This window comes from Haemorhous mexicanus, chromosome Z (genome assembly GCF_027477595.1).
Source record: "Haemorhous mexicanus isolate bHaeMex1 chromosome Z, bHaeMex1.pri, whole genome shotgun sequence".
Lineage (NCBI taxonomy): Eukaryota > Metazoa > Chordata > Aves > Passeriformes > Fringillidae > Haemorhous > Haemorhous mexicanus.
This window is the reverse complement of record NC_082381.1, coordinates 33,863,211-33,885,343: the sequence shown is the minus strand read 5'-3', so window position 1 is coordinate 33,885,343 and position 22,133 is coordinate 33,863,211.

Below are 22,133 nucleotides of genomic sequence, written 5' to 3'. Positions count from 1 at the left end.
GCAAATGCACTTCCAGCAAATGCTTGTAATGGCTCAGAAAAGGCTCCCTACTGTAATGTTTTATTAAGCCTTAAATATGCCCTGTTATTTTCTTTTGCTCTTTAGGTCAGTGGAGATGCCAGTATAATGTAAATAATACCAAACAGCTGGGCTTATTGACTTGTGTGCTGTATTTGAGAGGATATTCAGATACAGTGGATGATACAAATAAAAAAATATTTACCACAAATCAGGGTAGTGCTCTTTTCCGGAGTTGTAGGGACAAAACTGCCCTTTCAGGGAGAGGAAATGTGCACACTCCATTAGAACAGCTAGGCTGGCTGGCCAAACCTTCGTTCCAGGAGTGGGCATGTGGCATCAGTGCCAACTTTATCCTTGGAGTCTCCCTGTATACTGGGGGAGGTGACAGGAGAAAAGCTCTAGTCTAGCATTTAAAGCTAGCATTTGCTAACACTGAAGGACTGTTCTGTCTGGGAGATACAAAACCAGAAGGCCTTGGCCAGGAGGTTCAAGGTCAAAATGACACACTGTAGAAAGCTTGTGACAGCATGGCATATTTTAGTAGATGGACCATATATACTGTGTGTCTCTGTTATATCAAAGGAATTAGTCAACTATCTCATTTCCCTGAAATAAAGCTAGCTTTTATTTTCAAGGGAGTCAGGTGAGACTTATCTGTCTACTTTAAAAAGTAGGTCCTCTTTTGGAAAAGCTCACACGTTACATATATATACCTTTTTTTTCTTAAACTTTCCAAACGTTGCGCAACAATATTGAGTACCTATCATACTAGTATACAGAGCTTGGTTCAGAAATCCTCCAGGGTTACAGATACAAAAAAATATGCATCTGTGAGAGCTCACCAAACTTAGAGCCCAGACCTGTGTGTTTCTGCTGTCTTTAGTGCTTATGACTTATTTTAAGGGATTTTAGTACATGTTGTGGTGTGAAGCTCCGCTTCCTCCTTGTTTCCCCCCTGCCCTCTTCCTAATTGCTGTCTGTCAAGTTCCACATTCCAGCTAGGGCATCGTGTGATTGGCAGAAGTTCAAAAGATGCCTTTCAGACCTGGAGTCATTGGCCTGTCCAGGTGTCATTGTCCCCTGAAACCCTCCCCCTCCCACCTGGTTGGTGGCTTACCTATCCTCTCCCTCCCACTTCCCTGTGACTTTAAAAGGTGCTGGAAACATGAGGTCAGGGTCTGTTGGAGCTGTACTGAGATTCAGAGCTGTGTCACCTTGGAATAAACTCTGGATTTTACCCTCCGGCAGAACCCGCTCTCTTTCTCTTCACCATCGCCTGAACTTTTTCCACTAGAGGTAAACTGAGTCTCTACTTCGCATGGGCCCATTCCGAGTGCCTGGCTGCAACTGCCTGCGAGCTAAAGGTGTCTCTGAGGAGAAATATCCCCAGCAGTCATCTCTAGCACAGTGCAATCAATAAGTACAGTTCCCTTTTTAACCAGTGATAATCAAATTGCAAGGCCAAATTGAGCTGCTAGCATGTGTCTTTGCAACAAGAGATTGCAAGGATAGAGCAGGAGTGCTTGGTGCTTGCAATCCGATGTGGCAAGATTTCTGGCAGCAGGGCTGAGTATGGGAATATAGAGAGATGGGATACGATGACTACTGTGGCCTTCGTCATGGCAGTGCAGAGAGATGATGACTACTGCAGCCTTCATCGTGCACGATGCAACAGCAAACACTGCAGTCACCCTAATATGGGAGTTTCCTTCTTTTTCACTTTTTCTTTAGCCCAGGAAAGCTATTATATTCCAGCCTGTGCCACTCCTGAACCCAGTAATTCAGCAATTGATCAGAGATTCTGTTTAGCACTGCTGGAGTGGGCATGGGAGATGCGCCCTACCACAGGCATTTCCTTGACAACAGCAATTCTTGAGCGATGCAGGAGTCTGAGATTCATACTCCAATCTGGTACCCACCTGAGGGCAGTGTCCATAATCAGATATGCAGCAGCTGCTGTTGGGCTATAAACTGGAACACTGCGGAGCACTAAGACAGATTTATTACCACTGACCTGTAGCTGATGTCTGGCTGTTCAGATATTTTTTTCTTGGGCCAAACCAGCATCCTTTCCTAAGCCAAAGGCAGGGATACCATGGACTCAGGGAAATGAAAGCTCCAAAGACTCCTGGGAAACATGTAGGTAGAGAGGAAAAAAAAAAAGGCAGACATCTGGGCATCTTAAAACCCTGAAATTTACTTAGACCTTTAGGAACTCTGAGAAATAAGGCCAGTCTAGTCATGCTACAACTACATAACAAGGAAACTGGAAGACAGCAGGTAGATTATCTGCCAGGACAGAAGAAGGAAAACAGTAAGATAGCATCCAATGTGACCTTGCAAAAATCATAAAATATTTGTGAAGGTCATGAGCCACTAAACTGTCCCATAGAAAATTGAATCAAAAATGTAAATTTCAATAGGTGTAGTCAGTAGGCACCACCCAAATAGAGAGCTCTCCTTGTCCTTGATCAGTTCCAACAAAAGTGAAAATCACACATCCAGACTGCCTTGTGGGACAGGGCTTGAGTTCAAAGCCATCCCACACCTTTGTTTGATCTTCACTGCCAGATAAAGTATTTGGCTTATGTCACTCCAGACTCAGACAAAATACAAGGCTCTCTGCACCACCAGAAATTTTAGATCCAGTGGAAGAACATCATTGAGATAGCAACAGAACACAGACATAGTTGTTTAAATAAAATAATGTCATATAATTCCCCTCAGACAGTGTACCTCCAGCACAATTTGAACCCCACAGACAATCATAAACTGTAGAAACTCTGCATTTTAATAGGAAAGGGCACATTAAGGAAGAAGAAATTAATGATGATAATAATACTCCTATTCTGTGGGCATGATAGCTCTAAACCAGTTTTGCTTGAATTTTCAGTAGCTTTCATTGTTTTGAAATCAGATAAATCCACAACAGAACTGAAAAATCAAAACTATGTTATTGCTGGTCCCAGTCCTTGCAGATCTTAAATATTTGAATGATGCCAGCTATAATGAAAACAACAACAGTTGAGTACTCTGGGCTTTCCTGAATCAGACCCTCAGTATACAGCCTGAAACAGTGGAACATAAATTATACTTTTAAACATTGGCACAGAGGAATCTGAGTCTCTTTCACTGCCTGCACTCCCCCTCCTCATCCTCCTCTCTTTCCACAATCTCAGACATGTACAGATGCAGAGAGGCGATAGCACCCAAACATGCAGTCAGTGCACCCTTATTAACCTCCAGTTAGAAAGTACTGCCTTGAACACATTACTTACAGTACATGGAAAAGCAGCATGCTGCTTTTCTAAAGAAACAAATTAAAAGGCAACTCACTGAGCAATTCTCCAACACCTGAGAGCAATTAATGTAAGCAGAAACAGGAAACATCATCAATTATTTAAAACAAAATGAATATATAACATTGACCTTCTCTAGCTCTCACCAGTTTTATATCTTCACCTGAATAAACTCAGGCGAGACAAAACCACAAGACAGTCGTATACCACAGGCTAAAAAGTGCAGCAAATGCTGAAAGGGAGCTCTCTGTCTCCATAACTGTTCTCAGCATTTTTAGTTCTGCAAATGAGACTTAGGCTGCCAGTCCCTCAGCTTTGCCACACGCACCCTTGCCTCCTATATTTTGAAATCCTGTATTACTGTGCATTTCAGGCTCATCTTGTCAAGAGAAGCAAACCATACAGTTCAGACTGCATGAGAGTGATCAAAGAACCATAGATATACTCTTATGTGAGTTGTCAGTCCATGAATTTAATGAACAAAAAGAAAAATAGGTGTCCATAGGTTGTGCTGATTTGGTCAATGCAGAGAAGGTGTTGTAAGGCTTCAGAGCAGCTGCTTTTCAGAGCTCTATGTACTTTTTAAATGCGGAATTGACAGTCCTGAAGAAAATATTATAGTGCACATTATCACAGACTTGGATCTGGGCAGACAGGATTTCAAGGGAACAAGGATTTTATTAGCTCATGCAACTGCTGAACATAACATACAGCAGAAGGAGAAGGATATTTGGCACACTAATGTCTGCTGTTCCCCCAACCCCTATTAGCAGTTTCAAGGAAATTCACAAGTGCTTCATACCAAGTAGCACAGGCTTGCACAAGGTCATCTGTTTAAAATCCTCCTATAGACATCCAGAATCTTGACTAATTGTTTCTGATAAAGTGTACTATGTCCTTACCATGAAGTCTAAGTAGATTACTAGTTCTAAGACTAAGATTCATGGTTTTATTGCTCTTAGGGTGCTATTAAGGACATTTCAGGCTTTCCATCTTTTTTTTTACTCTGTTTTGGAAGGATAGAACTGCAAGAAGTGGCAGGGAACCAAAGAATGGCATATAGGGTGTTAGCATGCAAGCTACTAAAAGAAGTGGTGTGTTAACTGTTGAGTTTTAAAAGAGAAATAAATAAATTATGCCAAATGCTGCCAGGCATTTTACTTATATATTTATTTACTATAGCTCTGTGACTTCCAATGATTTCATTAGAAAGAAGTTTAGAATACAATATTTCTTCAGTGTCATCTAAATGTCTTTTGGGGGAGGAGGAAATCTGAATGATTTGTCTCTGAAGAAACCCAATACTACTTGCAAGTACCACATTCAGCACCAGCACAGTGAAACACTTTTCCATACAGGAGCTCTTGCCAAGCAGCTGCAACCAGTGCCGAGGAGTGACAAGGCAGGGGTACTCCAGGACCCATGGGAGCTAGGGGAGGAGACGCTCCAGCAAGGATGGGAAGAAAATGTGGAGAAAAGGTCTCTAGGATATACAGTGACACTGCAGGCAGGGCAGGTTTGGCTTTTCCTCAGCGAGCCATCCTCCCCAGCAGCAGCAGCAGCAGCAGCAGCAGCAGCAGCAGCAGCAGCAGCAGCAGCAGCAGCAGCAGCAGCAGCAGCAGCATTGTGGCTTCCCAGAGCTGGCTCTCTGGTGCAGTATGCTCCAGGGACTTACCTGTGCCAGTTTGTCCAGGCACCTGCCAGGACATGCACTCCTTGCACTCCTCCCACCAAGACTCCTGTGCTGGCTATCCTGCACAGGAGGATGAGCTACAGGAATTGTGAGGTGTAATCTGTTTAGTGGGTTATGCACAGCTGAAGCCACAGAAAGGTAAAGAGAGAGCTTTATAAAGGAGATATTTAGGAGTATAAAAATAGAGTAATGTCCAAAAAATTAGACCCCTCAGTCACAGTATCACTCAGGCATACCTAACAAAATCCTTAAATGTGCTAAACATCTCATTATAAATAACTTTTAAAGAATTGACCCAATTCAAACAGCCCTTGGCAAAGAAAGAGATGAAAGCCAGACTTTTTTTGCGGCTCCTGCCATGGACCTCTAATCACTGAAGCTCTTTCTCCACTGCACTGCCTGAGTCCTTGGGACTCAGTGCAACATATATATGGAGCAAAGACTTCAGCAGGATCCAAGAGCAGATTGGATGTTTACATAGATATTAAAACTTGCTGAATTGAGAAAGTATTAGAAATGGGAGCTTTGGAGGGAGTGTTAACTCTCACAGTTTAGGAGAGAGTTAACTTATGGGAACGTCTGTGCAGAGCTTAGAGACTTGTCCAAAGAGCCAAGACTCCAAAGAACTAGAGAGAGCCAATACCAAGACCAGAAGTTTAAAGTCTTAAAAATATTTTCATTCACTTATTTCAGAAGTCAAATAGAATGTACCTCGATGCCCTTGGAGGAGAGCTAGGAGGCTGTGATTTACCGCTGACATCAAAACCAAAAACTCTCTGACTGCTTGTCTGAGTGAATATTTGCAAGTTCAGAAAATCATGATAACTTGCTAAGAGATGGTTTTAAATAAAAAAATTAATTTGTATTTTTTGTTTTATGCAGCAAACAGCTCTGTATGTGGTAAACATCCTTACCTATGGTATATAATAGCATATCAATATCTCCATTTTTAATAACAGTTCTCAATTTTTTCACTCTCATTTAGTGTAATAATATAATTTAACATAACAACACTTGAACTAAAGCCAAAAATGTCTTCCATGCTCATCCACTCCAAAATCATAACATTCAGACCAATCCCTTCTGATATTCAGGCCATTGTATCATTATGTGATTTGCCATCAGCCAAAATGTAATTTGAAACTACAAACCAGAGAACAGTCCAGAGAAAAAAAATGGGACCGAGGCTTAAAACCTCATGCAAGTTCTAACCTGGCTGCAGATCATACCCCGTCACTTTGTAGGGACAACACCTTACCCCAGACTGTAGCAGACTATTTATAACTGAGTAAAGTCTTGATCTCTAGTAGCTGCACCTTGAGTCCCATGTTCAGTGTTGGACCCCTCACTTTAAAAGGGTCATAGAGGTCCTGGAGCTCACCTAAAGAAGGGCCACCATGTTGGTGACGGGTCTGGAAAACAATGTGTCTGAAAAGCATCTGAGGGAACTGGAGTTGTTTCGTCTGGAGAGGAGGAGGGTCAGGGGACCTCATCACTCTCTACAGCTGCCTGAGAGAGGCTGTAGCAGTTGGTCATTCTCTTCTGCCAGGCCTCAAGTGACAGAACAAGAGGACCTGGCCTTTTAGTCGCACCAGGGGAGGTTCAGTTTAGACAGGCTTTTTTCACTGAAAGAGTAGTCAGGCACTGAAATAGGTAGTTCAGGGCAGTGTGCCTGGAAGTGTTCGTGAGGCATCTCAATGCGGCACTTTGGGAAATAGTTTAGGAGTGATTGTGGTGGTACTGGGCTGATGGTTGAGCTAGATGAATCTTGAAGACCTTTTCCAACCTTAAAGATTCTGTGCCTCTGTGGCTGTACCACCTGCGCAGTGTCTTTGATGGGCGTGTTTATATCCACCACGTCCAAGCACTGAGCAGCTGTTTTGGGCTTTCCTTCTCAGTCTGAAATCATCTCTGACTGATCTGCAGAGGAGCAAACACAAGTCTGAGGCTGCATATGCAAGCAGACAGGACATGGGTGATCCCACAGCTGTGTGCCAGATCACAGCTACAAAGAGGAGCTGCCAATCTTCTGCTGAGTTCAGCATCAGTGAGGATTTTCCAACCTTCAATTGAAGGTAACCTTCAATTTCAAGAGCAGGAAATGAAGATAATATTTTCAAAAAGCCTTCAGACAATGTTGTTTACAGTATGATAAGGTTAGGCTTAGTCTGGACTTATCTTGAACTGTCAAGATTGACTGAATGTGATCATTTTCCTGGAAGAAAATGCACAGCAATATCTTCAGTCAGGCCTTTTTAATATAAGTTAATAATGGTGTGTTAAAATCTACAGTTCTCATTTAGCTACTGAAAAAGTGACAGCAGCATTCCTAGTAGTGGACAATCATTCTCTACCAAATATTTATTATCAGCACAAGGGGTAGAAAGTTAAATATGTACAGAGCTTTGAATAGGTACACAGTATCTATGTATGTGTGCTTGCTTGAGTAATTTTTATTCTCCACACATAACTACATACATAAGATACATAACTCTAGGGATTAGTCTAAGTTATTATTAGGGCTAAAATTTTTTTTCCCACTATTTATAGTGAAATAGACATTGTGTTTTCATGGAAAAATGTAAGACAATGAGTCATGGCATTAGTCTTCAGACAACTGTTACCTATATTTTAATTTTAGGGACATAAAAGTTTGGTATGAAGATCTGATTATGGTTTAAAGAGCCACATGTTTTCTAGAGATGTAGTGTTAAGCATTACAAACTCAACGGTTTGGCCAAACCATGCATGCAAAGTAAGCACATGGTCCTTGTTGAAATAGACAGTTTCAAGTCCATTTACCTTTCTTCACCTCTTACATCAGTGTGTAAGTTAATATTCAGAGGCCACTGTTTCTGAAATGGAAACAGTGATACATCTGCATTTTGTACTTACATTTTGTTTAGCTATATTCACAGTACATTTTATTACTTCATTTGCACCGCAGCCCAATATTATCTCTAGTGAGTAACAGTGTGTTCCTGGAAAATAATTTCAATATCATAATGTGTATGGAAATAGATACTGCCTAACAAGTTAATGAACAAATCTTCTCCTTTGCAACCCAACAAATGACTGCAAAAAAATCCCTCAGTGCTATGTGGTAGCTTGATTGTTATGTGACTTCTTATATTAGTGTTGCATAAAACTGCTTGAAAAATAGAGCTATTTTGAAGCTAGAAATTCAGTTTTCTTAAAAATTATAAACAAGTGTTGGCATGTGAAAAAGTTCTAACTATCTTTGTGATTAACCTAAAAATAAAACATATGTTTCCACAATTTTATTGTTAAAAATCCAATTCAGCTTAGATTAAATACATCAAATTGCACCAACAACACATTCTAAATTTGAGTCTCTTTTTATAGCAAATTCTAACTTAAAAAATCTTTACCATACAGAACAGAGTATTTCACCCGACTTTGAAGATTGTTCTCTGTTCTTATGGCAATAAATGTCTTAGACTTTTAGGCATAGCAGAAAATTAATCAGTTCTGCCAGGTAAAAATTCAGTGAGCAACTTTGTTAGCTTGTTGTTAGGGGTGTCTTTTCTTAATCAGGGTGATAGCAGTTCTCCAATCTGCTCCAATTAAGAGGAATTTACTTTATTCAGAATCTGTGCATACTATGCTGAAATTCAAAAATAATAGATTAAAAAAATTATGACATGTCACATTTTCAGAATATAACTTGAAGGAATTAATATATTTTCCCCCAAACTCTTTTGTGGAGCTTAAATGCCTGCCTGTCTAACATGTCAGTTTTTTTTCTGGCCTAATAATTTCTAACATGCCCTTTGCCCTAGATCCTTGAAATAAAACAAGGATGGCATTTGTCAGCAAGTTTCTCATGTCTGCTACCTCTCATTCCATGAGCTGTCACTTGAAAAGGTACATTTAACTTGTGAAAAGGTCATTTTTCGACTAAGAAGAGAGCTTGATGTTTTAGATGATTTGTGTCTTAATCCAAATTCCATTTGACTCTACAGAAATAGCTTGCACATGCCTAAGTACCTATACATCTCTGTGTGCACACACAAATGAGGAACACAACAGGGCACCCTCCCTTAATAAATAATTTTGCCTCCTTGGGATTCAAATATACACATAATCCTATGGCTTTCCAGGAGCCTATATAATTACTCTTGCCATATCCAGGTCAGTTTACAGCGCCTTTGTGTGTCTACCATACCTTCAGATTTTATGTCCTATTACAAAGCAGGTGAAGAAATACTTTGCAAAAAATACGTAAGTAGATTTTAAAAAACAAGGAAGAGATCCTTAATTTAGTTACTTAGTGTCTTTCTTTCTTGCAAGCTCTCCAGAAGAGGTTGTGAGAGCATTGCATCTTGTGGCTGGCAGGCAGGCTGACAGACAACCCATGTGGGCAGAAGAAGGAAGCAGTGCCACAGCTCACCTGGAAGCACTGCCTCAGTCACCACCAGCACATCACTAGCACCAAGCAGTAGTTACAGGTTTTTGTAGCACACAAGTCCATCAGACACCTGTACCAATGGTATAAGCAATGAGAAAAGTCACACATAAATACAGGAGAAACCCCACATCAAAAAGGTCCAATTGCCTCATAGTTACTTGAGAAATAGGGATGAGATGGGTTAGTTTCCCCATCTGTTGTTACAATTGCTTCTGGTGGTCATTTCATTATCTGAATTAGAGTACACATTTTTCAAAATCATCCAGAATTCACCCAGGCTGTCAGGTGTTTCTGGCAACATGTTAAATCTCAAAAGCAATATTGGTAAAACATCATCCTGCTGGCCAAGAGAGCTTTGGATCACCGCTGGTGCCCAAATGACGCCTGGCATTCTTCTCACCCAGCCAGGGAGGCCTCTGTGTCCCTCCATTTCACCATGTCCCTCCAGAGGCACCAACTGCGCAGCATGTTGGTAGCTGTGTGTGGCCTCTCTGCCGAGCAGAATATAGCATGATCTATGTGTTCTGCAAGATAAGGCTTTGCAGCAGCAAATTTTCCCTGCCCCTCTGACTGATACAGGAAACAATTTGAAAGACTGCACCAATGGGTATCAGGTATCCACTGTCATTAGAACAAGCCCTGTGGATAGGTTCTAACAGCATACAACTGTTTTCCTTTCTAGCAGCTGTCAAACATTTTTCTGGAGCAAGACAATGTACGTAACGGCAGCTTGAATGTAGCTCCTTAAAACTGTTTGTGTTTCATGAGGTGAAGAAAACTCCTTTTGGTCCAGTGGAGGCTCTTAACTGAGTGTATAATAAAGGACTTTTTTCTCTCTCTCTTTTATATCATGTAGAAATGCAAAAGTAATGGTAATAGGTTTCCCTCTTTGCTGATAATATAAGGTGTTTCTGACAGGAAGGAAATTCAAGACGACACATTCCTGGCTCAGTTAGGCTACTCTGACTGATGTGGTCTGGTTGCCTTTTCCCCCCTGTTTTCCCTTTAGAAATATATTATCACAGGGAAACCTGCACCTCAGAATGAGCCATGTATTTCTGCTACAAAGGTCATCCCATTATATAATTTTACACATATGCCCAATACAAATCACTTCTCTTTGGCTCAAGTGCACCTAAAGAGGTCCAGAGTACATTCAATCCAAATTGTATCACATTCTCCTCAATCAAATTACCAAGAGTTTGATTTTTTTTTTAATTCACTGATGCTAAAGAGTGTTAAAAGCCAGCTAAATGCAAGATAGGAACATATTTTAGCAGGTTAACTGGAATACTCAAAAATGAGACGGCAAAAAGGCACCAAAATGAGCCCTGGATTTTGATGACCTGCAAAAAAGTGCTTGGTTACTTTACATGATGAGACATGTCATAATGATTGAAATTTCATCATTGTTATACAAGTTTTCTGTAGAATTATCACTTTTTAGATCTGAAAAACAAAATAAAAATATTTTGCTTGTTCTGTGTGCTAGCATTTATGAATCTCATTAATATGAGACGGATGTGCATAATTTAGAGTGAAGTGTTAAACATTTTATAACACAAAGTGAATCATAGAGTCATAAGGGTTGGAAAAGACCTCTAAGATAATCAAGTCCTACCACTAACCTAACTCTGGCAGGTCCAACACTGAACAATAAAATCATAAAATCATTAAGGTTGAAAAAGACCCTTAAGATCATTGTGTCCAACCATCAATGTAGCACAACCACCATATTCACCAATAAACCATGTCTCTAAGTGTTACACCCACACAGTTTATGAATGCTTCCAGGGACAAGGACTCAAGCACTTCAACAGTCAGCCTTTCCCAGTGGCCAACCGGCCTTTTGGGGAAGGAAAAGGGACCACTAACTTCTGTAATAATGTGTATGTTGATTTTGATTTTTCTCTTTGATAGGTATCCAAAGCAATCTACCGAATATTTTTATCAGCTAAAGAAAATTCTGCCTTTTCCACTCCAAGTGGATATGCTACTTGAAAAAGCTCCCTGGCAGAAGAAAACAAGCATGTCTGCTGGTACTGGGCACAGGGTATGTTCGCAGGTGTGCTGGGTAGAGCCTAACTCTATGAAGCGCCAGATTCAGCAGTCAGGGCACAGCAGGACAGCAGTGGAAAGGCAGCTGCTGGCCCAGAGTTGCAGCAGGACAACTCTGACCATCCAACCTGTGCTTCTGCAACTCTAGAGCAGATGCTGCTCTACTGATTATTATGGGCTTTGTCACTATAGCGCTTTTGACTCGCACACAGCCTAACTGCACTTGCACGAACGGTGCCTTTGCTACTGGCTACAGTCATTCTCAGAGGTCCGTGTCTTTCTGACTCAGACCAATGCTGCCTGCATGGATAGCACCTTAGCAAAGAACAAAGAAGACAATTGTGAAGAGGCAGACAATCACTAACAGTCATAAATTATTCAAGAACAAAATGTTCGAGTAATATTAACCTAAAGATATCATCACCCATTTTTCTCCAATGGATGAAATAATCTAGTTAGAATTCAGGTGTTACTGCCCAAATAAAACTGATTGATGTTAACTGAGCAGACTGGGGAAAATTTCATCAGGATGCCCAAATTCTGTTCCTTCTTGCTTAATCAATCACACCTCTGCTAAGTTGTGCAGCATTTTATTACAAAAGTCTTAGCAGAGAAATTGGTCTGCGGCAGAATGAATAAAACATTTGCCTTAGTGGTAGAGTAATGAACCTTAAGTGCCTCTAGAAAAATGAGCTGCAAAGACTTCTTCCTTTAACAGAGAGACTTGAAGTAACTGCTAATAAGGTAAAAAGGGCGATATTTAAGGGTGGGGATAAAAAAGGGAATGCACCTCTTATTCGAAGTGCCAGCCCAATCCCTTGAACAAACACACATCCATGGGATCCTGAGGTATAAATTTGTTTTTATCCAATCACCTCTTTCCTACTGCAGTTTTTACACCAGCATTAATCACTTTAATCTTTTCTCGTTCTGTCTTCACAGAGCTTATTGTGTCACCACAAAGACATTGATCAAGTGGTGGCTGACAGGATGCAGCTATTTACTTTGAAGCAGTGGGAGCATACAGGGCAGGGAAGCACAGTGAAAATCTGCATTGGCTGGCACTTACAATTCCTGAACGATTCATACGTCTCCTTGAACACGTCCCCAAAGGCAAAGAATAATGACTTAGATTTCCTTACAGAAATGTCATTTTTATCTGAGGCATAAAGAAGAAAAGGAAGAAAAAACCACTACATATTAAGCGCGCTTAAAAAGATTTATTTAAAGATAATTACAGAGGAATGTAAAACCAGTGACTGAATGGTGGGGGATTATTTACTGTCATTTCAAATTAACTTACTTTAAATCCATCTAAAGCATACTTGAAGTTAAGATGAGGCCTTTCTTCTGATTTCTATTTTAAAAATAGAAAGGGAGAAACAAGAGCAACCACTGGTTTAGGGTGTGTATTTAATTAAATAATATAATTGGTAGACAGCTGTTGACAACAAAATACTCCTTTAAGAAAGCACTGATTTGAAAAGTAGTGTGAGGTCATGCAACCTCATTATTCTCTTTACATCTTCCATTAGGTCAAAATACCAATACCTTTTGCAGTAACTTTCATCTTGGGCAGCATACGCCAGCGTTTCACTTTCAACTCTGGCTTTTTTATTCTTCACAAGGATTACAATCTGCAACACCATCGCTTCATTTTCATTACTTTGCTGTTCTATCTTTTAGGGGAAATCAGTTTCACATTGTGTTATTTTTATACTCCTTAACAAGGTTTAGGAAAAAAAAAAGGAATAAATGAATCCTTTTAAATTAAGAGGTCCCGGTTTGATAGCACTTCCAAAATCCAAAAAAAAAAAAAAAAAAGAAAAAGAAAAAAAAAAAAGAAAAAGAAAAGAAAAAAAGAAAATAAAAGAAAGCTCTATTATATGAATAGTTTGCTTGAAAAAGATATGCAGCGGTGGAACATTCAAATCCCAACTGTCTAAGCTGAAGTCATTGATGTGTATTATCTGCTGGCTGCTATCATTAACAAGGCAGCTTTAAAAGAACAATTCTTAAAACCTGGACAATTTCTTTGGGCTAAAACTCTGAGGACGGCCTCTCTATCCTTTAACTGAAAAAAGAAATCCTCTTGTGTGTGAACATATATAAAAAATTTGTCTCCTCTTGCTGGACTTTCACAGTCTTTTTCAGAATTTCTTTGCTTGACTCCTAATACCCTTTCTGTGCAAGGCTAAGACCATTTCTGAACATTTACACAGAATAATAATAAAGTCCTCTGGCTGATTAGTAGCATGCAAAGCCCTCCTTACAAGGCTTCCATAGGTATCTTCTATGGCTTTCTTCAACTTCCTTGGAAGGAAGATTTTAGGAGAAAGCCTCATGCATTCTATCCAGTGATTTCGTAGGAGTTGATGTGAATGTACTGACCCACAATTTTCTTATTTTCATAGTTTTATTTGGAGTGAAGTTGTGTTTTCTGATTCCTTTATAAACTTTTATTTTTTGAGCAGGCAGGGGAGGGGAGGGAGGGGAGAAGCTAGGCCTTACCACTTTGGCTCCCACAACAAAATCTGATCCTGTAAACTGGTTACAATAAAATAGCCATATTTCCATTTTGCTTTCCCTTTTGTTTGAATGTGTTATCAGGAAAGCAAATTTCTATCTTTGTCTATTGCCCATTCAATGCAATAAATTTCAAACAATAGCAAATGAAGGGAAAGAGGTCTTACACAAAGCAATGATGTTACTATGACTGTTTAATTTACACTTTTTTTCAGGTAAATGTTGGACAAAAGATGCAATTATTTTTATAGACTTATTAAGGTCTTTTAATTGCCATTGTCTGATGTTTATCTGATTGTAACTCTTATTGTGTCTGCTGGAAAACCAATATGGTTTCCTGGAAAAAGAGTTATGTCTTTAAGGAGGAACTCTAGCACAAACTTATAATAACACTCTTGTATTAAATGCCTAAGTTGCACAAGATAAAGGGTTGTTCACCTTGGTCAATCTACAATATAACCTGAAATGCCAAAGGTTTTGCAAAAAAAAAAAAAAAAAAAAAAAAAAAAAAAAAAAAAAAAGAGCCATTTCATGTATTTAAAATTGAACCAGTCAAGAAAAAAAAGAATCAATATCTCTACTCTGAAGTGGAGTATGATAATTTATAAAAAATTTAAAATAGTCATAATACTGTATTTTTTAAGCATCTTTAAAAATGAGTTATTCCTAGAACTGTGATTCTCTGTATTATTTTCAATGCGTTGTGAATATTAATCTTTTTAAATCAGTGGGGAAAAAAAAAGTTGGTCGTGTAATGGCAGCTATCATGTGTAGTAAGACCATTCATTAGGATGACAAAATTCAAAGCAGGAAGCACTGTACATAACAAAGTGCTAGGAAACACACTAGAATATGATGTTCAGCTCCTGGGAGTGGTCTGCAATGACCTCTCCCTGTCTTCAAACTCCAACTTTGAAACTAGATGTGAGGAGATGCTAGTCCCAGACTGCAGCAGCACATTGTTTCTGCCTAGAAACAAATTTGAGGAAAAATAATGCATGAAACAATTTGCACAAATTGAGTAATAGTCTCCAGTCCCAGCTCTCAAAATTGATTAAAATTTTCTCAAGGTTATTTGCTTCTAGTTTCTTTGCATAATCTCAGTTCTTATGTAGAGATGTAACACTGAAGTTCTGCTCAAAAAGATGAGTGTGGGAAATATATCATTGAAAAAAGGTGTCCAATCAGTCCAGGACTGTGATTTCAATACAGAAATTTTCACCCTGATGAAACACTGCCATGAGATTTGATTATATCAGCTGTGTTTTGGGTGGAGATGTGAGACTTCCACACTTGGTAAACAGGGACAGTCTCTGTTTGGAATTCACAAAGCCTACAATCTATCCTACTATTTTAAAATACAGTGAAGGAAGCCACATTTTGAACTTTGTTAGCTGCAGATGGACTTGAGTAGTCAGCATGGTGGATTTACCTGGATAACTCAAAGGTAAATACACTTGACCTTGAGAAAATGCACCAATCAGGTTGTGTTTGTGGTCTGCCTTACACACTCACACATGGAAAAGTGTGTGGGCTGCAAAAAAAAAAAAAAACAACAAAATAAAAAAAAAATCTGCCTTTCCTTGTTTAGAGAGGGCTCCACTTGGCACTTCAAGCCTCCAAAGTGAACTGGTTTTCATCAATACCTCAAAGACTAAGATTACTTAAACTATATTTTAGGGAAGGAATGTATAAGGAATCTGGTTTTGATACGTTTTTGCAGACCACTTTAGCCAACAAAATAATGTCCTTTCTAGCCATGTAAAAAACATATATGGTAGGTCTTGACATAACTGATGCACACCTTAGATAAGGAAAAAAGCCATTATGTGAAAACCAGGATCTTAATAGATGCTGCACACAATAACAACTGCAAAAGCAAAAAGAGAGAGAAAAAGATATGAATCTTGACAATATATTATATTCTAATTTGTTACACTGCCTTTGATTAACACTTTCCAAAGGTACAGTGAAGCATTTGACAGACCTGCATGTGCCAGGGATGTCCAACAAGCATTTTCTCTGTGTTTAGCTGTTAAAGACTTACAAACTTGCTACTTGTCCAGCCCACACTCACCTTTGTCATGTTAAAATTGCTCATACCTTTCTCCAAGAATTAAGACAATATAATTTAGATGTTTGCTAAATGACCAGTAGCATTCAGGAAAAAAAAAATTACTTGAAAATTCTGTATGTGCAGGGGGGGAAAAAAGAACATTAAGTTTTTATTAAAACAGATAACAGGATTGTTATCAGCACACCAGTTTCCTATTGCCTGCTGAATGAGAATTCAGGACTCTGTAAATAATACACTGTCAGAAAAAGCCTCTGGATGCACAGCAATAGCAAAATAACAGCTCCATTTTCCTGCAGAACTTAATTTTATGAAACATTTATTTAAGAAATGCAAGGTAATTAAAAATTCCCCTGTGTGAGTGTGTGTGTATGAATGTGGGCATATGTGTATTGGTGTGTTTTTTTAAAAGTTCATTTTTTAATCTTGAGTATACTTTCTTGTATATCACTCTTGTATGTATCAGGTACCCCTAGAATTAAATGAAAACAGGCTAGAGCTTTTGGTCTATTCTCTAAAGAGGTAGGTTTTGTCCAAAATAATGAAAACCACAAGTTTTGAGGTTAACTACATGCGCTGAATGCAAAAAACAGTGATAGTCACTTCTTGTCTCATATAATATCTCAGTTTCTGCTCATGGAGGAAACACTGGCCAGGGTTTTCATAACTTGACTATAAATTGGATTTGCATTAAAGTGCAGACAGGGTGGCAGAAGACATTCGTCCACCAAAACTCATCCCTTCTATTTTCACTGACTTGAACAGCTTCCTCTCAGTCATTCTCACTTCAGATGAAAATGAGACCCAATTCTTTGTGATGCTCACGTGAGCTTTAAACCCATTCATAGTCATTCATATTTTAGCAAATGTAGTCACACCATGACTTTTTTGCCTGCAGCAGCTCCCACTCTCATCCTTCTGATAAGAATTAAGGAGGAAAAAAAGTGTGCCACACTTCTTTTCAACTTCTGTTGATTAGGAGTAAGACTATGTTTTTGGAAATATTTAAGACATTGATATTATTGACATTGTAGATGGGAGAGGAAAGGTTTTGTCACTGTCAGTCCAAGCCTGTCCCTCACAGCACATCCCTCCCAGTAGCTGGGAGTTTAAGGCACACATGAACAGTCTACATACTTTCCTAAGGGCAGCCAGGCACAGACCCAGCTTAGGTAGGGATGTTATACTGCCACCAGTTTTACATGTGACAGGAGAAAAGGAGATACACAATCTGGGCTTCACTTAGCGGCAGTGAAAAGGGCTGAGCACAAGTGCTCATTCCTGCCAAGGCCTTTGCCAAAGTCTTAACCTTCATGGAGAGGAAACCATGGAGCTAAAATCTAAATGTGTGGCCCAGGATGCTCATCCTAAGCAGTAGGATAATTATATTTTTCCATCCTAAATATAGCCCCGGCCCATACTTCTTTTTTCACTCATTTCTGTCTTCTTCCTAGAGACAACTTTATAATTTTTATAATTTAACTCATTTTACTTGCATTTGCCCATTTCCTTTCATGGGACAGCTTATATACATAATGTGGGTTGCATTTGATCAGAGGAAGAAAAATTACCCCTCTTCTCTTTTGTGCATAAAAAGTCCTTTTCTTCATTCCATTCATTCCTCTATGGCTTTCCCTCTCTAGTTAAGTCTAATTCTCAGTTGTTCTCCTCACTTTTCCTTGTGTGCTTGTATATCTACATCCAAACACCAACAGAAAAGCACATTCATTAAACTGAGAGATCAAAAATAAACAATAAAGAGCTGACTGTAGCACTCAGGATTCCCCTTTGCTGCTTCATTAGGTTTAGATGATTTGGTTTTGTGGAGGACTGTAACAGACCACAAGCAAAGCTGATCAGCTTTTAAGGTTTCATTTAAAATTCAGAGCACTCAGGGAGCATGCATTTGCAATGAGACAAAGCAGTAAGCACAAAGAATGCAAGACCTATTAGTCTTCATTTAATACCATAGGAAAGTCACTATTCCTATTTCATGTACTTGATTGGCAATTTTGTGCGCATTTCTTTCAGAAAGTAATGTTTTGTATGAGCAGACTTTTGCCAATAAAATGTCACAAGGACTAAAATGAGGACAGTAAAATATCTCTAGTTCATTTTTTACATAAAATCACAATAGATTCAATATTACAACATTACAGAGACTGAGAGAAATAGTGTGTAAAGAATGTGAGAATGCCTTGTGCCATTATAATAAAAGGTATTAAACTCTTTATTTATTTAATTTTACTACAAATACTCCTGTGGAAATTGTTAAACACTAGAATCATGTAGATCTGTAGGAAAAATCACAAAAATCATGGGGGATCACAAAACCTAACATAATTTCATGAAAGCTGTTACGAGTGAGGGCACTTAAAAGAAACAGTAAGTATTCAAATAGTTTTTGGATACAGCTGTTTGATTTCCTGGTGTTAACATCAAGTTATATGGATAAATCAGGAGTATTGGTTGCTGCTGGCTTTTAGATTGTGATCATTACCATCCTGTCAGGGTGTCTCTTTCCAGTCTGTGATAAATGTACCTTTGTGTATTGCCATTAAAAGTACAGTGCTGCCATCGTCTATAAAATGTATTTTCTTTGGGAAATTATCCGGTCACTTTAAATTTTTAAAATTTTTAGAAGTGATCAAAGTTCATCGTCCAGGCACAGAATGTGAAAATGACATTTCTTCACTCCAGTTCATAACACCCAAGGGACAAAATAACGTAATTTTTTGGTGAAGATACATGTGACCTTGGTACCTCCCTGGGCTCAGTGAAGAAATTCCACAATTTGTCTCTGATAATGAGTACATCTTTCTGTAGTTGCTGGTAAGAAAATACACTTCTCCTGGTTTCTACCTGAGAAGAGCTTTACCGAATGCTTCAGTCTGCAGAAGCAAACCAAAAGTCAAAGCCTGTTCACAGACATGGTCAAGACACATAATTAAACTGCATCTGTGCCTAGATGCACAACTCTGGCGTCAAAGCTCACACAGTGCTTTGAGATTCTTCAGGTAAAGAGGCAATAAATACCATGATAATAAACCTTGGTCTGCAGCAGTCCTGCAATGATAGAAAAATCTGCTGCCTAAAGTCTACCATGAATGTTTTGGAAGAAAGTAAAACCTCAAAAAATTTATTAGTAAAAAAAGTTAAGTATATTCTTTTACAGACTTACACAGTCAGAAGCTTAAAAAAAAAAAAAAAGGTGCAAGAAGTTTAAAATTAAGTTTGAAGCTGAAAGACTACAGAGGAAGTAGTGACAGTTTGCATAGATAATTTCCTCTCTCAGGCCATAGAAGCAGTGAACTGAAATACATGCACTGGAAGATGCTGGGAATTTCACATAAAGAGCAGAAAATAGTATTTCCAAAGATCCTGACACACAACAAGTCCTTCAAAAAGTGAAGATCCTTCTGTCTAGCTTTTAAGCTTTTCAGCACTTTGTGTCTGATCTTAGGCCCCTGACTTTGGAGAGCAGTTTCAATCACTGTTCACATGCAAGTGACTCGATGCCAAGAACAACTTTGTTTGGCAGCAGGAGCTGACACATATGCTTTAGTTCTCCTGCAGTACCACATGTGTCTTCCAAAAACTGTGGTTACAGACTGTAATAAAGATCTAACTGTTACAGCATATTAGTGAGGAAATATACAGTCCCTGACTAGAGGTCTGGAAAAAGATCCAAGCTTGGAGCTCTGGTTTTTATTCAGATGCCTTTTTCTAGGTAGCATGTTTCACTCTGCTTTTGTTGGTATCATTGTTTATTAGAGCTGGGTGAATGTTAAAAACAGATAAGGTATTTTTTAGCAACTTCTGGGCAAAAACAAAGAGGAGGAGGAAGTCCCAGTTGTCCTATGGCAATCCACTGCCTGGTGGTTATGGAACTCATGAAGGACATGAGGCAACTATGTAAACTGTTTTGGGACACTTAAATATGTTTTCAAGAATATTTTAGGAAGATTTTACTTTGCTTGCATTGCACGCTCAAGAGAAGTATACCTAGACATACCCAAATGTTCTTTCAGAATTCTTTTTCGTCCATTCTAGTGTTTTCTTCCATCTTGTATGAAAGCCCCAGTCTACAGTTCTCCATTGTACGTATCCTCATTTAGTAGTATGTTAATTCAGAAATTAAAACAATTAACAAAAAGAATAAAGTCAACTTTATATCTGTATTCCAGTACAGAATAAAAAATTAGCCAAAACAATCATCTATGTACCTGGTTGGCTATCGACCTCACAGCAGAGCCTTGCTCTTTAATTGGTAGAATGGTTGCTTCTTTAACTCCTTAAAAACACCTTATTTATCTTAATTTATTTTGTCTGTAGTTTCCAGAAGTAATTTTTGTGGTGAATTTACACACTTTTTGTTTACATAATGGTTACTATTTTCATTAATTAGGCAACAAGAGAAATCAACAACAGTCTTTCAATATGTATTACAATTTTTATAGATTATTTTTCTTCTGTTGTTTTATCAGATATAAGTGCAATTTGGAAAGTTTGTGGAACCCATTCTTCACCGTGCAGACTGCTTTGAATAATAAAAGTTTAGGGTTTAGAGCAAAGTAAAGCAAAAGCAAAAGAAAACCTAAACAAGGTGTCTAAAGAGATTCCATCTAGCCTACGTTTTGGGGAATTTTATTGTTATTATGAAATCAATATTTGAACTGAAAATTTGATGCCCTAATCGTTGAGTAAAATATGTACATGAATGGCACATGAGAAAAAAATTCAAAATTTACTTTTTTTATAATGAGTGCCAACACAAAAGATCTCAGGAACATTATAAATCAGTAGCTCAAAAACTTATATTACATAGTATCTTTGTCATAGTAATAGCTTTCTCCAAATAATGTTAGTTGCTAGACAAGCAGAGAGGAAATTTCATTTCACTGATAATGAAGCAATCTTCAGCAAGATGTCAAAACATCCTAAGTGGTTAATGACATTTCTTGTGATCCATCTGTTGGCTGTCCTTCCCCTTGGGACAAAAAGAGAATCTTTTTTATTAAATGTAAATCAGTATTTAGATAAACACAAAACAGATGAAGAGAAAAACACTCTGACAGCCTTCAAGCTTAGGGACTGTAAGCATGCTCAACCAGAGTGTGAAAACAATTTTTTTTTTTTCTACACAGACACCTTTGTGAATACCTAGCAGCACGGGTGCCTTGATCTCCAAGGAGGAAAAATACACTGGTTTATGAAATGTATATCCACACACACACAGATATAGATAGTTACTATGACAATGTGCGCTCATATCTTCTGTCTCCTGTTTTATCTTTGTTTTAATCCCCTGGATACCAATGACAAGGAGAAATGTACTGTGGACTTACAAGAAAAAGGAGCAGGAAGGATGTAACAGTGTGAGCAGATATTTTAAGGAGAGAAAGCAATGGCTCTTCTCCATGGAGACTGCCATGGGAAGGCTGGCATATGCCAGCTCCGGCCCAAAGACAAGGGACCTGGGGTTGTCAGATGTGTCTGTGGTGTTCAAGGACTCTTTGGTGTCTAAGTCATCAGACAACTTCTATGGGCTGTGCCTTTCTACAGGTTGTGTCTACACTCCACCCACAATAACAGCCCTCACCTTGATTTCATTCCTCTTTTCCTAATCATTGTCAGATCTTTCCTCTCCAAGACAAAGTTTAATAAGAAAAGTAGCTTTAAAATGACATTTTAATAAAAAAAATCATAGAATCATGAAATCACAGAATGGCGTGTGTTGGAAGGGACCTTAAAGACCATCTAGTTCAGATCCCCCTTCCATGAGCAAGAACACCTTCCACTAGACCTGGTTGTTCAGGTCTATCCAACCTGCCCTTGAACACTTCCAGGGATGGGGCATCCACAGCTTTTATGTACAACCTGTTCCAGTGCATCACAACACTCACCATAAAGAATTTCTACCTAATATCTTGTCTAAGCCTACCTTCATTCAGCTTAAGGCCATTCCCCTTGTCCTGTCAAATATGCCCTTACAAAAAGTCACTCTCCACATTTCTTGTAGTTGTCTTA